At 34.9% G+C, this 21372-nt stretch overlaps 1 protein-coding gene across 3 annotated transcripts in view; it reads left to right on the plus strand.

Moving 5' to 3' along the window:
* LOC306665222 (beta-defensin 110-like) overlaps positions 1 to 21054 on the plus strand; it is a 36179-nt gene extending 15125 nt beyond the window's left edge. The window contains exon 3 of one of the 3 annotated variants that reach the window (XR_013764947.1): positions 20916 to 21054. The gene's annotated coding sequence lies outside the window, so the exon portion shown is untranslated. Of the gene's footprint in view, positions 1 to 3445; positions 5084 to 20915 lie in introns of those variants that run through there. The other 2 variants (XR_013764948.1, XR_013764949.1) reach the window with 2 other exon arrangements.
* Positions 21055 to 21372: the final 318 nt, after the last annotated feature.

A 21372-nucleotide genomic window follows, 5' to 3' on the forward strand; every position in this document is an offset into this window, starting at 1 on the left:
ACATCCAATGCTGTAAAATTCCTTCATAATACTGTTTAGTTGTATCAGGAATATTTGACATATTTCACTTAAAAAATTTTATTTGTTCGAACTTGTTGTACATGACAGTAGAATGCATTTATGCATTTTGATAGATCATACATAAATAGAGTATAATCTCTCATTTTTCTGATTGTACATATTGTAAGATCACACTGGTCATGCAGTCATGTATGTACATGAAGTAATAATGTCTGTTTCACTCTACTATCATTCTTACCCCCATACCCCTTCCCCTTGGTTCACTTCCCTCTACCTAATATAAAGTAACTCTACTCTTCCCTATCCTCCCCACCACACACCTTATTGTGAATTAGCATCTGCATATCAGAGAAAACATTCAGTCTTTGGTTTTGTGGGTTTGGCCTATTTCTCTTAGCATGATATTCTCTAACTCAATCCATTTACCAGCAAATGTCATAACTTCATTTTTCTTTAAAGCTGAGTGATATTCCATAATATATATATCATATTTTTCTTTATCCATTTCTCTATTAAAGGGCATCTAGGTTGGTTCCATATTTCAGCTGTGGTGAATAGAGCTACTATAAATATTTTTGCAGCTGTGTCATTGTAGTATGTTGATTTTAAATCCTTTGGGTATAAACCAAGGACTGTGATAACTGCTGAGGTCAAATGGTGATTCTATTCCAAGTTTTCTGAATAACCTCCATATTGCTTTCCATAATGATTGCACCATTTTGCATTCCCACCAGCAATGTATGAATGTAAATTTTTCTCCACAGCCTCGCCAACATTTACTGTTGCTTGTATTCCTGATAATTGCCATTCTGAATGGAGTGAGATGAAATCTTAGAGTAGTTTTGATTTGCATTTCTCTAATTGCTAGAGATGTTGAATATTTTTTCATATATTTGTTGATCGATTGTATATCTTCTTCTGTAAAGTGCCTGTTCAGTTCCTTAGCCCATTTATTGATGGCATTATTTGATTTCTACTTTTTTTTTTTTCGGTGTTCAGTTTTTTGAGTTCTTCATATATCCTAGAGATTTATGCTTTATCTGAGAAGCATGTGGTAAAGATTTTCTCCCAATCTGTAGGTTCTCTCTTCACATCATTGTTTCTTTTGCTGAAAAGAAGCTTTTTAGTTGAGTCCATCCCATTTATTGATTCTTGTTTTAACTTCCTGCACTTTAGGGGTCTTATTAAGGAAGTTAGATCCTAGGCCAACACGGTGAAGATTTGGGTCTACTTTTTCTTCTAGTAGTAACAGGATCTTTGTTCTAGTGCCTAAATCTTTGATCCACTGTGAATTGTGTTTCATGCAAGGTGAGAGATAAAGATTGAATTTCATTTTGCTGCATATGGATTTCCAGTTTTCCCAGCACCATTTGTTAAATAGACTGTCTTTGCTCCAATATATATTTTTGGCACTTTTGTCTAGTATGAGATAACTATATTTATGTGAGTTTGTCTCTGTGTCTTCTATTCTGTACCATTGGTTGATCTGTTTTGGTGCCAATACCATACTGTTTTTATTACCATAGCTCTCTAGTATAGTTTGAGGTCTAATATTGTGATGCCTCCTGTTTCACTTTTCTTGCTAAGTATTTCTTTGACTATTCTTCTTTGACTATTCTGAGTCTCTGATTTATTTCATTTTCTCTTATTAAATAATCGCTTTCTAATTTCCATTTCAATTTAAGTGACACATGAATAATTTTAAAAATGTGTCACTTGGCTTCTAAATATTTGAGATTTTCCTGCTATGTTAGGACATTTATGATATTTTTCTGATAGGTTTCTATTTAATTTTATTATAGTCATAGGACATATTGAGTATGACTAACCTTGACAAAACATTGAAAAGCTCAATCACCACAATCAAATAGGATTTATCAGAGCCATGTAAGAATGTTTTAGCATACAAAAATAAATAATCATAACGAATTATATTAACATAATGAAGGACAAAGCCAAATGATCACTTCAATAAGTACAGAAAAAGCTTTTGACAAAATTCAACAGAATATTTCATTTTCACTTATTTATAATCACTATCACAAAATTCATATGGAAACACTAAAATTACCACATGCCAAAACAACCTTCAGCAAAAAGAACAAAACTGAAAGGCATCACACTACATGGCTTCCAAATACACTACAAAGCTATTATAATTAAAACATCATTGTACTGTGCAAAAACAGACAAATGGGAACAATAAAGAACCCAGAAATAAACACCTGAATGTTTGGAATTATTTTGACAAAGGTGCTAATAATGTGTATTGGGGAGAAAGTACTATCCATAGATGATTGTGGAAAAACTGGATATCCACAGGAATAAGTATGAAATTAGATGCTTATCTCTCACTATATGCAAAAATCAACTCAAAATGTATTAAAAATTTAAATGTAGACCAAAACTGTACTAAAAACATAAGGAAATGTGTTGTAACAATGGTCTAAGCAATCATTTTTTTTGGATATTACCTCAAAAGCGAAGACAAATGTTATTCTGGTTTCCATTGCCATGAAATAATACATGAGACTGTGTAATTTGTAAAAATAAAGAGGTTAATTTAGCTCACAGCTTTGAAGACCAAAGACTGTGGCTTCATATTCTCTTTGGCTCCATTGGAAGCCTGATGATAGGTGGCCTCACATGGCATAAGCATGCCTGATGGAGAGATTTCATGACGAGACAGAAAACCAGAGTGGGGAGGGGACAGTCTTGCTTTTCTATAGCAACCCCTTCTCACAGTGTCTAACTGGGATCCTATAAGAACTGTGTTACATCTTTTCTAAGAGCACACAACCATTGACCTAATCAATCCTCATTAGGTTCCAGAAAATTTTGAGTGTGGTATACCTCTGTATATTATTAGATACATAGATTAGGTACATATTATATTACTGGGTATATATGTAAAGAATATAAAATCGGCATATCCAAGAAATATCTACCTCTTATATTTATTGAAATACCATTCACAATAGCCAAGATTGAGAATGAACCTGTTTATTAACAAATGATTGGATTTTTTAAAAATAGTATAGATACACAGTGAAATCTCAGACTATAAAAAAAGAATAAAATCTTATTATTTTTGAGTACATAGATGGACTTGCAAAATATCAGATCAAAATAAATGAAACAGGCACAGAATGACTACATGATCTCACTCATATACGGAATCTACAAAAGTTGGTATCATTGAAGTAAGAAGTGGTTAGGAGAGATGGGAACATGTTGGATAAAGTACTATACTTACATAGGAGATATAATCCTAAAAGTGTCCAAAATAGTCAAATACATAGATAAGGGATTACTTGGGACCAGGTTTTGGAGAAGGATATGTAGGGTAAGGAGCTAAATGGGTGAATGACTACTACTAATGACTACTACTAGTGGAATTTCTTTTCTTTTCTTTTTTCATGAGATAAGGATTTTCTAAAATTGATCAAAGTGGAGGTTGCCCAAATCTGCTTTCACTCCTGAATTATACACTTCAAATAGATCAGGTCTAGAAATGGAATACTACCAGCTCTATAGAAGGCCTTGTCATATATCCTTCCTGTCATTCCCAGTCACCTTCAGATTTCCACAAGTTTTGTGTATAAGGAGCTGCATTTTAATGAAATCATCCATTTGTACTCTGTTGTGCCTGGTTTCTTTTGCAAGATTCATTCATATTGATGCTTGGAGTTATAATGGACTCATTCTCATTCCTGTACAATATACTATTAAGTGAATGTAAAAAAAATAGACAATATAATAAGTGAATTATATTTCAATATCCATATTAAGCTATTTTATTAAAAGATACATTCCATGGTTCAGAACATAGCATAACATGGCAAATGTTTTCAGTTCACTTGAGAATGTACATTCTGCTCCTGTTGTTGGAATGAGTTAAAATTTTAAGTTAGTTCAAGTTTTTTTGAGTGTTTTTAAAATAAAACTAGCCTAAAGTTCTATTAATTATTCATACTAAAATATGTATTGTATTAGCATAAAATATGATAATGTACTATAATAACAGTAGTACATTGAAATCATTATAACTGGAATTTTCGCTTACTAGTTCAAGTAGGTTTTCTTCATAAATTATACTATTTTACTGATTTCCCACAGATTATTATTGTAGATTTAAAAACTTAATATCATAAAGGAATTCCAAATTTTAAATTATGGCAACAGCAAATTGATCAGGATTTTGCATTTTGACAAAATTTGTCATCAGCTAAAGCATTATCTTATCTCTAATGAAGGTATAGGCATTTATGCAAACACCTAAAACAATATATTTAGTGAATGTCTGAAACAAATTCCAGTGGCATTCTGTACCCCCATTCAACAACAGAGGAACCTCAGGCTCAAAAAATGTAAAGAAATTTTCTAATGTGAAAAAATATTCCTCAACATTGCTTAGGACAGGGACAAATTGATTCAGTGGTTCTCAAAATATTAGCCTTTGACCAGCAACCCCACTGTTCCAAAGCTAAGGAATGAGAAACTTCAGGTGAGGAGCTGCACTCTGTTTTAATAAGCCCTTCAGGTGATTCCTCTGCATGCTGATGCCTGGGAGCCACTGGTCTAACTGCAATATACTTCCTCACATCATGTTGCCTCATGCAATATGAAAGCTGACAATCTGACGGCCTTGGGCCTACAGACAGCAATAAAAAGCAATAAGAAAGGCCTATCCCTTGCAGAAATGGTAGGAAGGCTTCTGAAAATCTTAAGTAGCTTAGTTCATAAAATTATGAAATGAGACCGAATGACATTCTCATTGTTTTCTATTTCAATTGCCAAACTTCCCATATGCTATGGAAGGTCAGAATTCACTGGTTTGGAGATTTTTCAATTTAGAGCTTTCTTTTTTATTAAAAATTCTCCCATACTGGGTAAGGGAGCTCAGCAACACAATGACAGATATATAATGTTTGACCTCAGATTTTTGACTCTATGATGCCCTTATTAAGGCATCCTTCAGGCCTATAATCCAAGGTACTGACAATGTGTATTGGATCCTTTGAAAGACAGAAAGATGAATAAAAACATCGCCTAATTTTAAGAGTCTCTTCAATTGTGAAACATGACTAAAGCCACTGACATAAGTCATTCTCGTGGATGTATTTAAGATGCAAATGCCCATTTAATTGTGAGAAGAGAAAGTTAGGAAATTTTTTTAAATGTTATTAAGAACTAATACTGTTCTTTATCTTTTGCATGCACCTCTAACAATCAAGGAATTCTTTTTTGACCCAATCTACATACTCCACCCACAAGCAATTAATATGAAAATGAAGAATCTCATCAGAAATTATGTAAAGTAATGCAAAGACATGGAGAATGTCTCATATATGGAAAGGCACATGAGTATCATTTCCGTCTTTGTTCCCTTATGTTTAAAATGAAGACAACAATTCCTTCCTATTTAACATACGTGCAAGTTTAATTGCCCAAGCTTACTTCTTCTATTGGGGAATTTTTCTCATTATTCTAGCTTCAAGAGTTTTCTAGGGTTTGACGTTATCTTATAGTTCTTGTTCCCTGACAATAATAATGATAAAGTATAAACCTTTCACTCCTTTCTCTGAGTTTTCCCCTGGTGTTGCTATCCTGTTTAGTAAGAAGTTGGTTTGGTGTTTCCATCAACTACATAACCTACTTCACTCACCAAAACTTTTTGATGAGTTCAGAGAAGAAAAATATGAAGCCACTGTGCAAAGAACAATGTAGGAGAATTAGTGGGACAGGATATTGTTGATCATAAGCCCCACTGCAGTCACTCTGGATGTAAGTTCATTTTTTTATTTTCTTCTTTGTTGGTTTTGTTTGATATGAGATTTTAAATTCCATATTTGCACCTAAGCTACTTTCAAATAAATTTATAAATCAGAGATTTTACTTGAAGGGTATTGGTGGGCCACATGAAGATATATACTAATTAAAAACATTTTTGAAGATACTATTAATATTTTAATAATGATAACTTTGGAATTTTTTAAACTTCTCGGGCTTTTAGTTTCCTCATCTTTAAAATAACAAAGCAGAAATATTTTTTTTTCTTATTTTGCAGTACTGGGGATTGAACCCAGGGCCTTGTGCTTATGAAGCAAGCACTCTACCAACTGAGCTATATCCCCAGCCCATGAAATAATTTTTAAATTTTTTTCAGTTGTAGATGGACACAACACCTTTATTTAATTTCTTTATTTGTATGTGGTGCTGAGGATTGAACCTAGTGCCTCGTACATGCTAGGCAAGTGCTCTACCACTGAGCTACAACACCACCAGCTCAATAAAATATTTTTATTCACAACTGTAAATAATTTAACTAATATTTATCTGTCATGCTTTTTCTTTTTAAAAAAATATTTTACTGTTAAGAGGAGTTTTAGGTTTACAGCAAAATTGGGAAGTACAGAATTCTCATATACACTTTCCCCCACACAAAAATAGCCTACTATAAGGACATCTCCCTTTATACTGGTATATTTATTACAAACAATGTATCCATATTGATACATCATTATCAACACATGTTCAGAGTATATATTAGGGCACAATATTACTGGTGTTGTATATTTTGTTAAGTACTGGCATAATGCCACATACACACCATTATAATTTCATAGAACAATCTCACAGCCCTAAAATTTCCTTGAGCTTATCCTATTCATCGCTCACTCCCCGGTGACCCTCTAGCAATCACTGTTACTTCACTGTCTTGCTAGTTTCACCACTCCAGAATTGTAACTCCATTTGAAAAGTCGCCTGTCAGGGGACAAAAAAACCTATGATCTTCTACCTTATCTAGTTTAGATATTCGGGCTTGTTAAAAGAAAAACCACAGACAAATTAAATTTAGCACATTTTATTTGAGAAAAGAATGATTCAAAAATCAGGATTCACCTTGAATTAGCAGAAGTTTAGAGAGCTTCACTTTACAGGGAGAGCAGTGAGCTCTTCTGCTGAGAACTTAGGAGCAAAGTAGAAAAATCACCTGAACGGCTACAGCTAGGCATCTGCCTTATTCGTGCATAGTGTGATGAGACTTTTGTTTTCTTTGGTCATAGTTAGTTCAGTTGACTCCCAGTAATTGACAGAGACCTGGCTTCTTCTATGGCTGAAACGGGATTGTTTCTTATACTCCTAAGGTGGATTTCAAAGTGTTTACCTACGAAGTTAGGTTGCAGTTCACAACACGGGAAATCACGACACAGAAACAAACTTAGGCCAAATTTAATTTAACAGGACCAATCTGAGAAAAGTAGAGAGTTAAAGCGTGTAAATTTGGTGTGGAATAGGACCTCTCCACACACATGCACAAATGTTTTGGGCAAAATGATATTCCCCATGTATTAAAAAGGTGTGAATGACAGAATATGCACACTCCTACTCCTCTGTCAACACACACACACACACACCACACACCACCAACTATATATATACAAGACTGTGTAGGTTCATATTTTGGTGAATATGAATTTTTGAGAATGTATTTTAAGACCAAATATACTATTTGCATGTACAATATATCATAATGAATTCCACTTTTATGTTAATTATAATGTTCCATTTTTTTTTTTAAATGGAAGGAAAAGCAATAAAGTAGAGGAAGCAGGTCAAGAGGAGGGAGTTAAAAAGGGGGAAAGTGATAGTATGGAAGGAAATTGATAAATTATATGTGTATACAAATATGCCACAATGAACGTAAATATTATATATAATTATAGTTCACCAAGAGAAACATTTAAAAATAATATAAATAAATTTTAATTTCACGTAAACAACAAATGCTCTTTAAGTGTAAGTGTGCGCCATCTATCCTGGGACATAATTATGATAAAAATTATTCATTGTTTACCTGAAATTCAAGTTTGATTGGAGAACCTGTGCTTTTGTTTGCTAAATATAGCAACTTTAATTCAAAGAGAAGTCCCAAGCAAACCTGTGACTGGAAGCTAAGCCCAGCCTTATCCACCAAACTGCCACTAGTCTGCAGATACATTACCAAGAAATAAATACTCACTATTGTTTAAAAAAAGAAAGAAACAAACAAAATTTTTTAAAATCTTTTTTTCTTGGTATACCTCAATGGCTAAATTGATCAAAACTCCTCTGTGAATCCACTTTTCCTTTTTCTTTGCTTGTTGCTTTTTCCTAATAATCCTTTGAGAGGTGAGTGATCAGAATGCTCCACTGCCACAGAAGGCAGTACCTAGCTAGGCCCATGCCAAATACCTTAGTAATGGTTTGTCTCTGCCTGCCAAGCTACAGCTGTTCTCAGGAAGGCCTACATGTTGATTCCATGGAGATTTTCAACCATTACCTTGTATAGTTTCACCACAGCTCTATAGCTCTCTGAATTTCTGTCTTGTAACAAAATATCACATCACATCAGAGTATCCTCATAAATCAGTCTCATAATAAAGCCAAGCCCTTGTCCTGAGCTCTAGAACTATAGACCAGGCAGGCAGGACTGTGACCTCAGGGAGCATGCATGTCAGCACAGGCCTGAGGCCCCGCAAGTCAGGGCCAAGGTGAGCTGAGGTCTACTGACCTATAGCACGGTGGCGCCTGGTCTGGGCCTGATGCTAATGCCCACTCGGCACAGCACCACAGCCTGGAACCCTGAGCATCTGGGATGAAATGAACTTAATCTCCTGCTTCCCCACCAAGGTAGATAAATGGAAGTGGGGCAGACCTATAAGGGACCAATAGTGTTAGTACTTCTCCTAACCTGGATGAGCATAAATTTGAACCAATAGTATTGATCCAAGTGCTATATAAACCCATAGACTAGCATACTCAAGCAGCAAACCCTATTGGAGTTCCCTCTTGCCCCTGCCTAGAGTTCTGGTTGTATTTTCACACTTGAATAAATCCTACTCCCTTTCACTCTTGCCTTCTGTTGCCTTGTGAATTTCATCCTTCAGATTTTCGATTCAAGAACTTGGAATGGAGCTGGCAGTAAGCTGCTGGGGTCTGTTGCAACACTGGAGAATGTAGTCTGCCATTTAGAGTTGCAATGCTGCCAAGTTATATGAAATTTTTCTAATGAATATAGAGTAAGAATAGTTGGAATTAGGGGTACAGTTCAAATGCTAAATGGCATCAAAATTATGACCTGATACCTTCTTACCCAAAGTAAGTTTATTCTATGGCTGGCCCAAATTTCACATGAATAAACATAATTAGGAGGCTGATTTTCCCCAAATGTTATTTGACAGTAATTAAATTTTGTCTTATAGAGCTTTGCTTCTGTATGTTACCTTATAAACCTAAATATTTTGATTAACGTTGTCTTGTTTGTATATAAATGCCACTTTAGCAGAAAGACCAATCAATAACATGAATTATATACTCAGAGGTAAAAGACACCACTTCAAAGGTCAAACCATAAAATATTTCAAATTTTTTTTTGCAAATTGTAAGGATAGTGACATTTAGTTATTAAATAAGCCAAAACTCAGGAAATAACATTGATATTTTTGCTTTGGTTTCTGTTTGATATATTAGATAATAAAAAATTAAGACCATCACTTTTGTCTTTTGAGAACTATTTTATATATGCCCTTGTTTTTAAATAAATTCCCTTCCTATGTTCATGCTTGAGACTTTGTATCACTGGAGACAAACATATGTTAAACAAAATCTCAGATACTTCTGGTTCTGGTAATATGACAGATATAAGTAATTACCTTTTCTGCAATGAACTACCAAAAGTGTTAGATATAAAACAACTTAAAAATAGTTAACTATACAGTTGTGTTCACCAGAATGAGAGTCTGCATACCAAATGAAAGAAAAAATGAAAAATCAGAGTGATAAGGGTTAGAAATGAAGTAGTCCATTGTGGGCAAAGGGAAAAGTACAACCAAAACCAGCAAGAGTCTTGAGGTCTTACCCCTGGACATTAGGGACATAGTTCCACTCAAAACAGAGAATTGAAAGTTAAAAATAATAATAAAATAAAATAAAACCCAACAAAAATAAAACATCATTTAGGGAATGGAAATGAAGCTTACTGGTAGAGCACCTGCCTAGCATTCATGAGTCTCTGGGTTACATCTCTAGCACTGCAAAATTAAAAGAAGAAGAAGAAGAAGAGTGTTATTAGGATAAATAACATAAAATATAACACATAAAATTATAACCACCATACTATGGAAATATAAGAAAATAAGAGCACATGGATATACCATTTGGAAATTTTGCAAAATGAGTCATTAAATAGGTCAATAGAGAACCTAGACTTTAGCTGAGACATCAAGGGCAGCAATAGAAGCCTAGAACAGGAATGACCCTCATCCTGAGAAGGTGGGCATGTCAAATCACTAATAACAGCAGTGAACTTCAAAGCCATAAACAAACATCAAAGGTGCAATTAAGTCACAAGATGGTGAAGACTGAGTAGCTACTTCAAAGGGGAACATATTGTACTTCAAGCAGAACACAGGAGCCACAGCAGGACCCTGATGGAGATGAAGAGACCTGTGGGATCGGGTGCTGAAAAGTAGAATCTCAGAGACAAATTGTTCAGTAGCTTGCACCCACATTTTTTGATTATATTCCCAAAGCTACCCACGGAAGTTGGAAAGATGCTATATCTTTAAAAGGAGTGATATTTTTTTTCCTCTGAAATATCACTACATCACTGACTAGAAGAGAATCTAGCTGCATAATTTCATTCTCCTTCAAACTGAAATTCATGTTTGTATTTCTGCCCCTTTTTCCAACTTTCACTACCACAAAAATAAATATTGAAGATTGACAAAAGAATAATTGTCATTGTAACAATGCACCAATTTGTTTGTATCACCACCCCATGGGGATGTCCTCTGGTATGGTGATGCTAATGAGAGGATCCGTAGCTCAACTGTGATAGAATCAGTGCTTGAGCTTAGATGGCCTATAAGCTCCAGGGCTTGACTACTCAAACTGTGCTTCATAGACCAGGATCATGTATACCACAGGGAGCTTGTATGAGATCAAGAATCTCTGTCCTGTCTCATATCTGCTGAACTAGAGTCTGCATCTTCACAGGAACCAGGTGATTCACCTGCATATCAAAGTTCAGGAAATACTGTTTTAGTGACATCCAGAGATACAGTCATCCACTAATCAATTACTTTTCTTTACTCCTTCCTTCTTCCTTCCTTTCTTTTCCCTGTCTTTTCTCTTTCCCATCTTTGCTTTCTCTCACATTTATTCTCACCATTATTTTTTCTGTTTTGAGTTTACTCGTCCCTCACCAAATCTGAACTTTCCCTTGTGTGTTTTGTTCTTATGTTTGTTTGTCTGAGGTAAATTTCAATATAGTTAGGGCATAGTTGTCTTTTAAAGTGTACATGTATTATGGAAAACCCACTTCCTAACTCCCACATGGATGAGTATGTCATATTACAGAACCGTTCCATCAGAAGGCACAGAGAACCCAAGCTCAGGCTAACTTGATGTCAAAGTGAAAGAGGATGTCAGATACATGTCAATGACCCAGGGGCTGACCATGGATTAGAATAACAGGGACAGGCTCTCCTTGACTGTGTTCAGACATGAGACAGGTTCAAACATGAGAGTAGACAAGTGTTCAGACAATAGGGGAAGGTTCAAAACTTGAAGAGCCAAGTGAAGCCATGGGGAAATGTAAAGACCCCATGAAAATGAAGAAAATGGAGAGTAGACTCAGGAACATATCTTTCCCAAGCTGTCATGCTTTTCCCTCAGAGAATACTGCAGTAATTTTCAGAATAACTTAATTCTAACCATGCCTTTCAAAGAGTTCTCTAAGAAGCTAGAATGAATTTTAAACCCTCAAATGACATACAATGCATTCACAATAACATCCTTCACTTTCTCTTCATAGCATGATGTTCTCTTTTTATTCTTTTTTTATTAATTTTTTTTAATTTTTACAGACACATTTTGATTCATTGTACACAAATGGGATACTACATTTCATTTCTATGGTTGTACACAATGTAGATTCACACCATTCATGTAATCATACATACATGTAAAATAATACTGTTTCATTCAACTGTTTTTCCATCCCCACTCCCTCCCACCCCTTTTTCCTCTACACCATCCAAAGTTTCTTCATTCTTCTCTTACCCCCTTACCCGCCCTCGATATATATTGTCATGCACTTATCAGAGAAAACATTAGGCCTTTGGTTTTCTGGGCTTGGCCCATTCCACTTAGCATGATATTTTCCAACTTCATCCATTTACCAGCAAATGCCATAATTTTATTCTTCTTTATGGCTGAGTAATATTCCATTGTGTAATATACATACCACAATTTCTTTATCCATTCATCAACTGAAGGGCATCTCAGTTGGTTCCACAATCTAGCTATTGCGAATTGAGCTGCTTTGAACATTGATGTGGCTGCATCACTGTAGTATGCTGATTTTAAGTCTTTCAGATATAAACCGAGGAGTAGGATAGCTGGGTCAAATGGTGGTTCATTCCAAGTTTTCTGAGGAATCTCCATACTGCTTTCCAAAGTGGCTGCACCAATTTTCAACTTCACTAGCAAAATACGAGTGTGCCTTTTTCCCCACATCCACGCCAACACTTACTCTTGCTTGTGTTCTTGATAACAGCCATTCTAATTGGAGTTAGGTGAAATCGTAGGGTGGTTTTAATTTGCATTTGTCTAATTACTAGGGATGATGAGCACTTTTTCATTTATTTGTTGACCACCTGTATATCTTCTTCTGTGAAGTGTCTGCCCATTTCCTTAGCTCATTTATTGATTGGGTTCTTTGTATTTTGGATGTAAAGTTTTTAAGTTCTTTATAAACTTTGGAGATAAGTGCTCTGTCTGAAGTGTGTGTAGAAAAGATTTTCTCCCACTCTGTAGGCTCTCTTTTCACATTATTAATTGTTTCCTGTGCTGAGAAAAAAACTTTTTAGCTTGAATCTATCCCATTTATTGATTCTTGCTTTTATTTCTTGTGCTATGGGCGTCTTGTTAAGGAAGTCTGATCCTAAGCCAACGTGATGGAGATTTGGGCCTATTTTTTCTTCCATTTGGTGAAGGGTCTCAGGGCTAATTCCTAGATCCTTGATCCATTTCAAGTTGAGTTTTGTACAGGGTGAGAGATAGGGGTTTAATTTCATTTTACTGCATGTGGATTTCCAGTTTTCCCAGGATCATTTGTTGAACAGGCTATCTTTTCTCCATTGTAATTTTTTGGCAACTTTGTCTAGTATGAGGTTACTGTACTTATGTGGGTATGTCTCTGTGTCTTCTATCCTGTACCATTGATCTACCTGCCTATTTTGGTGCCAATACCATGCCATTTTTGTTACTATTGCTCTGTAGTAGAGTTTAAGGTCTGGTATAGTGATAATCTCCTGCATCACTCTTCCTGCGCAGGATTGCTTTAGCTATTTTGGGTCTTTTTTTCTTCCAGATGAATTTCATGATTGCGTTTTCTGTTTCTATGAGAAATGTCATAGGGATTTTCATTGGAATTGTATTAAATCTGTATAGTGCCTTTGGAAATATGGCCATTTTGATAATATTAATTCTGCATATCCAAGAACATGGGAGATCTTTCCATCTTCTAAGGTCTTCCTCAATTTCTTTCTTCAATGTTTCATAGTTTTCATTGTAGAGATTTTTCAACTCTTTGGTTAGATTGATTCCCAAGTATTTTTTTTTTTTGAGGCTATTGCAAATGGAGTTATTTTTCTCATTTACCTTTCAGATGTTTCATCGCTTATGAATATAAATGCTTTAGATTTATGTGTTGATTTTATATCCTGCTATTTTACTGAATACAATTTTGAGGTCTAGAAGTTTTCTGGAGGAGTTTTTTGGATCCTCTAAATAGAGAATCATGTCATCAGCAAATAGTGATAACTTGAGTTCTTCTTTTCCTATTCATATCCCTTTAATTTCTTAGTCTGTCTAATTGCTCTAGCTAGTATTTCAAGTAAGATGTTGAATAGAAGTGGTGAAAGAGGGCATCCCTGTCTTGTTCCCATTTTTAAAAGGAATGCTTTCAGCTTTTCTCCATTAAGAATGATGTTGGCTATGGGCTTAGCATAAATAGCCTTTACAATGTTCAGGTATGTTCCTACTATCCCTATTTTTTCTAGTGTTTTGAGCAGGAAGGGATGTTGTTTTTTGTCAAATGCTTTTTCTGCATCAATTGAAATAACCATATGATTCTTATCCTTAAGTCGATTGACATGATGGATTACATTTATTGATTTATGGATGTTAAACCAACCTTACATTTCCAGGAAGAACCCCACTTGATTGTGGTGTACTATCTTCTTAATATGTTTTTGAATATGGTTTGCCAGTATTTTGTTAAGAATCTTTGCCTCTATATTCATCAATGATATTGGTCTAAAATTTTCTTTCCTTGATGTGTCTTTGTCTGGTTTTGGTATCGGAGTGATACTAGCTTCAGAGAATGAGTTTGGAAGGGTTCCCTCCTTTTCTATTTCCTGGAATACTTTGACGAATATTGGTTTTGGTTCTTCTTTAAAGGTCTTGTAGAACTCAGCAGAGAATCCATCTGGTTCTGGGCTTTTCTTGGGTGGTAGGCTTTTGATGGGTTCTTCTATTTCAGTAATTGAAATTGATCTTTTTAAATTGTGTGTGTCTTCCTGATTCAGTTTGGGAGGATCATGTCTCTAGAAATTTGTCAATGTCTTTGATATTTTCTATTTTGTTGGACTATATAGATTTTCAAAGTAGTTTCTAATCATGTTATGTATTTCAATGGTGTCTGTCATGTTCTTTCCTTTTTTATCATGAATTCTTGTAATTTGAATTTTCTCTCTCCTTCTCTTTGTTAGTGTGACTAAGGGTTTATCAATTTTGTTTACTTTTTCACAGAACCAACTTTTTGTTTTGTCAATTCTTGAATTGTTTCTCTTGTTTCCATTTCATTGATTTCAACTCTGATTTTAATTATTTCCTGTCTTCTACTTCTTTTGGTGTTCTTATGTTTTTCTTTTTCTAGGACTTTGAGCTGTAATGTTAGATCATTTAGTTGTTGACTTTTTATTCTTTTCTTGAATGCACTCTATGCAATTAATTTTCTTCTTAGTACTGCTTTCATAGTGTCCCAGAGATTTTGATATGTTGTATTGTCATTCTCATTTACTTCTAAGATTTTTTTTATCTCCTCCCTGATGTATTCTGTTATCCATGCTTCATTCAATTGCATATTATTTAATGCCCATGTGTTGGAGTAATTTGTTTTTTATTTTGTCATTGATTTCTAATTTTATTCCATTATGATCTGATAGAACACAAGGCAGTATCTCTATTTTTTTGCATTTACTAAGACCTGCTTTATGGCATAATATACGGTATATTTTCAAGAAGTTTCCATGTGCTGCTGAGAAGAAAGTGAATTCACTCGTTGATGGATGGAATGTTCTATGTATGTCTGTTAATTCTAAGTTATTGATTGTGTTATTGAGTTTTATGATTTCTTTGTTTAGTTTTTGTTTGGAAGATCATTCCAGTGGTGACAGTGGTGTGTTAATGTCACCCAGAATTATTGTGTTGTGGTCTGTTTGATTCCTGGAATTGAGAAGGATTTGTTTGATGTACATGGATGCGCCATGGTTTGGGGCACAAATATTTACGATCATTATGTCTTCCTGATTTATGTTCCCCTTAAGCAGTATGAAATGTTCTTCTTTATCCCTTCTGACTAACTTTGACTTGAAGTCCACATTTATCTGAAATTAGGATGGAAATCCCCACTTTTTCACTGAGTCTGTGTGTGTGTGGTAGGTTTTTTCCCATCCTTTCACCTTTAGTCTGTGAATGTCTTTTTCTATGAGATGAGTCTCTTGAAGGCAGCTTATCATTGGGTCTTTCTTTTTAATCCAATCTGCCAGTCTATGTCTTTTGATTGATGAGTTTAGGACATTAACATTCAGGGTTATTATTGAGATATGATTTGTATTCCCAGTCATTTGGGCTTATTTTTGGTTTTTAACTTGACTTGGTTTCTCCTTTGAATGAATTTCCCTTTAAGGTAGTTCCTCCCTTTGCTGACCTCCATTGTTGTTTTTCATTTCCTCCTCATGGAATATTTTGCTGAGAATATTCTATAGCACAGGCTTTCTATTTGTAAATTCTTTTAACTTTTGTTTATCATGGAAGGATTTTATTTCATCTTCAAATCTGAAGGTTAGTTTTGCTGGGTATAGGATTCTTGGTTGGCAACCATGTTCTTTCATAGCTTGAAATATGTTGGTCCAGGCCCTTCTAGCTTTTAGAGTCTGGGCTGAGAAATCTGCTGATATCTGTATTGGTTTCCCCTTATACATAATCTGATGCTTTCCTCTTGAAACCTTCAAAATCCTATCTTTACTTTATATGTTATGTATGTTCATTATAATGTGCCTTGGTGTGAATCTGCTGTGATTTTGTGCATTTGGTATTCTGTAAGCCTCTTGTATTTGATTTTCCATTTCGTTCTTCAGGTTTGGGAAATTTTCTGATATTATTTCATTGAATAAGTTGTTCATTCCTTTGGTTTGTATCTCTGTGCCTTCCTCAATCCCGATAATTCTTAAATTTGATCTTTTCGTCATGTCCCATAATTCTTGGAGATTCTGTTCATGATTTCTTACCATATTTTCTGTTTGGGCAACTTTATTTTCAAGATTAAATACTTTGTCTTCATTGTCTGAGGTTCTATCTTCCAAGTGGTTTAGTCTGTTGGTGATGCTTTCCATTGAGTTTTTTATTTGGTTTATTGTTTCCTTCATTTCAAAGATTTTTTTTTTTTTAGAATCTCTCTTTGTTGAAATGATCTTTAGCTTCACACAGTTGCTCTTTCAACTTCTTGTTGGTATGATCATTTATTGCCTACATTTGCTCTCCTATCTCATCCTTTGCTTCACGAACCATTTTAATTATGTATAATCTGAAGTTCTTTTCTGGATTCTATTAATACTGAATTGAGATTTGTTTGGATCATTTTCTCCCCTTGTTTTTTCATGTTGTTTATGTATCTTCCCCTGTAGCTGTGTAGCTGTGCAGATCTGGGGTACTGCAGTTTTCCCCCTATAGGCTTATAGTGACCCTACAGGTTTCCAAAATCTTTTCTTTAAAGGGGAAATCAATATTAGCAGTGCCCAGTTCAGATAGTATGCAACCCAAAACCAAACAGTCTCTATGAGGACATTAACAATATTGTCATAATAAACAGAATGAATTCAAATATTATCTTCAGTGTAACAAATAGATTTGCAATAAGGTCTACAGTTTCTAATGGAGGACAAAGAGGATGTGAAGGGGTGTTAAGATGTAGCTTTTAACAGGATAAGAAAGAATATATAGAAGTTCTAGATAATAGAAAGTGTGAGAGTGTAATCAAAAGAAGTCAGTTGTTAGCATGGGAAAAGGGAGAAAGAGACTATAAGGGAACAGGTAAACAAAAGGAAAAAAGAGCAAGAAAGTAAAGAAATAAAAACTTAAAATTTTTTGATAAGTAGAACAAAGAAAATCTACACTATAACAGTCATATAGTATTCAAACCTCCCAGTCTTCAGTAGCCTGATGTATGAGAGGTACCAGACAATGAGCTTCCAGTCTCCAGCAGGCATCTCAGGATAGAATTTGCCCCACCTAAAGATGGGAGATACAGCTTCCAGGATTATCCAAGACCGCCATTCTGGCTTCCAAATGTGTTGGCAAATGGGGAGCTGCAGCTCGGGATGTGGGCGTGGTCGGTTGGAGGTTCTGGAGGGGGTGGTGCAGTTGGTTTGGTTGCAGGATCCTGGAGGTGAAGTACAGGCAGTCTGGGGGTCCTGGTGGCGGGGAGCAGTCAGTTGATATGAGGGCCCCAGAGGCAGGCAGGGAGTGATCTGTCAGGCTGAGGGATCCTGAAGATGGGGCTCAGTCAGTCTGACCAGGGGCCCTACAAGTCCTGGCTGTTGTCTAAAAATGGTGGCAGCCACGTGTAACCAAACCTGCAAGTACTGTGACAGTGAACTTCCAGGCAACAGCAGGCAGCTGGTGCTCCACTGGCAGTCGGTGGTCAGTTTGCTGATTGCTGTCAGACTATTGGGAGGTGAACCTCGGATGGAAGGTGATAGGTAGGTGAAAGGCAGGCTATGGACGGGCAAGTGACAGGTAAATGGCGAATGATGTTCTTTATTTGTGTTCTAAACTTTCGTGTCTTGTCCTAGACATCTCCCTTCATGGGCATTTCTCTTCAAACCCACCATTATGCCGAACACCCTCTCTTCTACTGAGAGCTTGACTCTGTATGAATCTTTTCCTGTAGTTCCAAACTATACGATTATTTGCTATGCGCATATCATTTTGTAAGAATAAAGTTACAGCATTCTGTTTCTAATCACAAACTCCAAAATCATGATGAAAGCAGATAGAAATATAAAGGCTCATCTACCTTAACATTTGGTCCATGTACTTCAGTGAATTCTCTATTTTAAAATTTTTTCTCTATACCATCTCTTCATTTCCTTAATCAAGACCACCAGGCTTATTCTCAACTCATTTTCCATACTTTCATTCTCTAACATATATATACATTAGACATTATATACATTATATAGATGAATGTGTCCTTTCTCTAATATATACTTATAAATATACATACATACACATAAATTATAGATCCTCATAAAATAGGCCTTAGTATATCCATTACAAGCAATAAATAAACAAAATCATTTGTGCAGCAAGTTTGATTCTACTTATATTTCTTCCTGGATAATAAAGATCCTTACCTTAGTTCTGTGTAATGCAGAGGCTACTAGTTACCTTTAATTATATAATGAAAGGACTAAAAATTTGTAAGAATTTAGCTAATATACCCACTTGAGCACTTGATAAGAGTAGCTTATCTTAGATGAACTGAATATAGCTACACTATAGCAGAAGTAGTCCTGGTTTTCCCAGGTCATCTTATTCATTTCATCATTATGAAAATGCCAGACTTTTCCAATTTTATTTGTATTTTACATGATTACTATAATGCTGTGCTTATATACAGTTAGTCCTATTAAATCCACAACAATTTAAAAATTGTTTTTTTGGTATTTTATAGAGAGAGATACTGAGAAAATGGATTTGCCATGGTTTGACTATAAATATATAGGGTTAGGATTTTTTAAAAAATATATTTTAGATGTTGTTAGACCTTTATTTTATTCATGTATTGATATGTGGTCCTAAGAATCAAACCCAGCACCTCACACATGGTAGGCAATCACTCTACCACTGAGCCACAATCCCAGACCTGATACTGATTTTTCTTATAGTATAACTATGACTACTTTTAATGTAACATTATTAGAACTGTGTTACATGAAGTTTTTCTGTTTGTAGAATGAGTATCTGGCTTAGGCCATGTCTACAGAGAACAAGTTCACATTCTAGAAACCTGTTGCTCATTTTTGAGGGTGAAGAGGGTAGAGACTGAGAATATGGCTGTCGTCTCTGTGTTAATTCAGATTAAACCTCAACTCTACCAATGATGACATCTATAATTTGGAGGCAATTAAATAAACTTTCTGTACCACAGTGTCCTCAATTAGAAAATGAAAAGTTCCTATTATTGTCATGAAGATTAAACTAGTTTTTATCCATATGAAATTCATAGAACAGTGCCTATCATGTAACAAATGCTCAAAAAGCATTTGAATGAAAAAGTAAATGATTGGGATTATGTGTTTCCAGTTAATTAGTAACCAAGAGTACCTGAACCTGTAATTCCCTTGTTCAATTGAACATGAGTTCACATTTGGCCCATTGAAGTCCTAATGGAACCAAATCTTCTGCTCACTTCCTATTTCACAATCCTTGCTCAATTTGGCAAGCTAGCATTAATCATATTGTGATCATTTGAAGGATATAAAACCAAGAGTCCCCCTGTCTTACCAAAGACATTTTGAGCTATCCCACATCACTCAAGTAGCTGCATCAGCAATGAAGATATTTTTCATTTTTCTGGTCTTTGTCTTCACTGTGCTTGGTCATAAAAAATCAGGTAATATTTGTAATAAGGAAAAGATGTAAAGGACAAAATGTTTTTATAAATGCCTTAATCTAATTTGAATATAAATAAATAAATTGTTAGGGGACTCCATATGAACTTCTTCAAAGAAAATCCATTCTATTTTTTCATGAAAGAAATGAAAACTAATCATTGAGGAAATTGTTTAGGAAACATTAGGAAATGTATTAGGAAAATGTTTTCCCAATATGTAGCATTAGATCTATGTCCTCTGTTGATTTAGGTGATGAAACTGATTCTTCAACTGCTTTCTACAGCCTTTTCTTTTAAAATGTAATTTCATTAACTGATATTGTAGCTGTTAACAAAATTGTTTTTCTATAAATAGACTATTTCTTCCATGTCCCCTTCCCTTCTCCTGGTCTTTTATTTAATTGTTTTTTGAACCGGGGATTGAATGAAGGGGCACTCAAACACTGAGGCACATACCCAGTCATTATTAATTTAATTTAATTTAATATTTTTGATAAAGGATCTCCCCAAGTTGCTTAGGGTCTTACTAAGTTGCTGAGGCTGGCTTTGAACTTATGCTCCTGCCTCAGCCTCCTACATAGCTGGAATTACAGGTGTGCACCACAGCACCTGGCTCCTGAGAATCTTTACTCTTGAGAGCTCATCCACAAATTATATATTTAAGGATGTTCTAGTTACAAAACATGCTAGTAACAACAGAAATACTGTTAGATAAATAAGAATTTATCTTATACCAAATTATATAGGAAAAGATCTTCAATAGTGATGCCTAGGCCATGATTTTAGAAACAAAATGGTTAACCTGTATGCAGTAAAGAACTTTATCTGTTTATCTATCAGCATCAAACCCAAATTTGTAATCATAGCTTCTTTTTCCTAGTTCCAGAACAAAAAATTAGAGATGATATAGAAAGAAAAAATAAATGTGACCTCGTCCTGGGTGTTTGCAAGCCTGAATGCAACAGCTGGGAATATATCTTTAATTACTGTGACGCTGAACCCTGCTGTGTAATTCGGGAATACAGACTGCCTTAGAATAATGAGTGCAGCAACTCATGCAAAGGTACCTTATGATTGTAATATGTTCTCAGTACTAATTGTAACAATATTATTAATAAAATTAATTTTTACTTTCTATCCATTTATTTTCAAGTGGGGTTCTTCTGGTGTTCTGAATCTTTGAATTCAATATTTAATGCTTCTGTCTTTATCCTGTCATAAATGAACTCATTGTGTTTCCAGGTTTCCACATTCCTCATTAATTTATGTCATAATATTGAATTAATTTTAACAAGAATTTCCTTATGAATTATAAAGCATCAGTAAAACTTGACAGG

Source organism: Sciurus vulgaris, assembly GCF_902686455.1.
Source record: "Sciurus vulgaris genome assembly, chromosome: 7".
Lineage (NCBI taxonomy): Eukaryota > Metazoa > Chordata > Mammalia > Rodentia > Sciuridae > Sciurus > Sciurus vulgaris.